We start from the raw sequence: 1,944 nt of genomic DNA, 5'->3' as shown, positions 1-1,944 counted from the left end.
TTGTGCGTGCAGGATGGCACCCTGCTAACAGAGGCACCCTGAAAACAGGGAAACGCTGCTAACAGGAACACCCTGCTAACGGGAACACCCTGCATGCAGGGAACACCCTGCATACGGGAACACCCCGCCAACAGCAGGCACGGGTCCGGCTGACGCGGGGCTGTGCATAGCGTCCACGTCAAAGCGTCGAAAGGAACGCGGAAATGTGGCATAGGGAGGGAGCTAGGTGTGTTACCGTGCAGGAGAGAGACGGGCCCTCTCGCCCTTCCACAGGGGAGAGGAGTGCGAGTTCTCCTGTGTTTTCTCTAGATAATTGATCCAAGCAGTCGGCTGGCTCTCATCGCTGTGTCAGGCAGCACAGGCAGGCATACTCAGCACTGGGAGAAATGATTCGTTGCAGCTATCAATAATTGTTCGACCAGTCTGGGTCACACGGTAAAAAGAATGTCCTGAAATCCCAGGAAATTTCTGGGATTTCAAGGTTGGGTGGATAATTTCAAGATTGGCCCTTGAAATCCCAGACTCCACTACAAGTAAAGGAGTGACCAAATACGATGCAAATAGAGCGATATTGTGAAGCCAATTTGACGACTCTTGGGAGAGCGATATTAATTACATCGCTCGTTTGGAGTAACTTTTCGCGACATTTTTGGTTACGAATAAGACTCATTTTGAGTCATTTTCGCAAACGTCGCTCGTTTAGAGTCGTTTCTGCGACATTTTCTGTTACGAAGAAGACTCATGTTGAGTCATTTTGCAAAAATCGCTCTAACAGAGCGATGAAGTCTATACGTCGCTCTATTCGGGAAAGAAAGGTCACTCTACGTTTTACAGTGTCTGTCTTAAAACCCGTCGCTTCTAAGGAAAATCTTTGGAATTTTCGTCTGGCATTCAAGAGTTTTCCTTGAAGTATCCAGATCGTGCTTCAAGGAAAACCCTTGAATACCAAACAAAAATTCCAAGGATTTTCCTTGGAAGCTACGGGTTTCAAGGCAGAGTCTGGGATTTCAAGGGCCAATCTTGAAATTATCCACCCCACCTTGAAATCCTAGAAATGTCCTGGGATTCCAAGACATTCTTATTACCGTGCATTATTACCGTGCAGTCTTGCGAGCATCAAAATTTTAGTTAGAGAAACTAAAACTTATTAACCAGCAACTGCTTAAAACTGTGGAACTGATAGTTAAGTATTTAAATACTTCCAAAGTATTCAACTCGATATATGAGCACTTTTAACCAGGGCATCGTAACTTAACGTGACGGTGTTACGTTACAAAAAAAAAAGTAACCGAAAAGTTTCCTTATGTAAGTCATTTTGTTTACAGTAACTGCAGTTCCCATGGGGACGAAAACACGTCGAGCGACATAATGGAAACGTTGCCAACAAATTTTGTTGTAAAGTAACAACATCCCCATGCAGTACTTCACTTCAAACTTCAACATGGGTCATAACGACGTACAGGTTTGTTTTCTTGATGGGTCTTTATTGTAAACCAAACTCGGAACTTTTGGTAGTCTCAGACATTGTTGGCAAGTTTGACATACAATTCGGCGGATCTTGTACAAAAGGACCTCGAGTAGTTTGTTTAGACTGATTCACGCCCAGCAATACGGATTAATTTTCTGGTTGAACATAAGCCTGAAGCAGGGATGGATTCAAAACGGTCCAGGGCCTTTATGATCTTACGCCAAGGCGCGAGGCAGCAAGCACAAGCAGCGCCTCAATACGTGGAGAAGGTGCAAAAGTTTTTGTTTCACGGGATCATTGAGAAAGACCCTCGGGGAAGGGGGGAGGCGGTCCTCAATGCCGAAGACGCCCCGCCACACCCCGCCACACCCGCCACCGCCACGCCCGCCACGCCCCGCAGAGCACTCCTAGGAGAAAGAGTGCATTCGCTGCAGCAGCCATGAGGTACAACGGCACGGGAGGGACGGGCGGGGAAA

The sequence above is a fragment of the Frankliniella occidentalis genome, unplaced genomic scaffold (genome assembly GCF_000697945.3).
Source record: "Frankliniella occidentalis isolate FOCC.00 unplaced genomic scaffold, Focc_3.1 Scaffold56, whole genome shotgun sequence".
Taxonomy (NCBI): Eukaryota; Metazoa; Arthropoda; class Insecta; order Thysanoptera; family Thripidae; genus Frankliniella; species Frankliniella occidentalis.
This window is presented reverse-complemented; position numbering follows the sequence as displayed.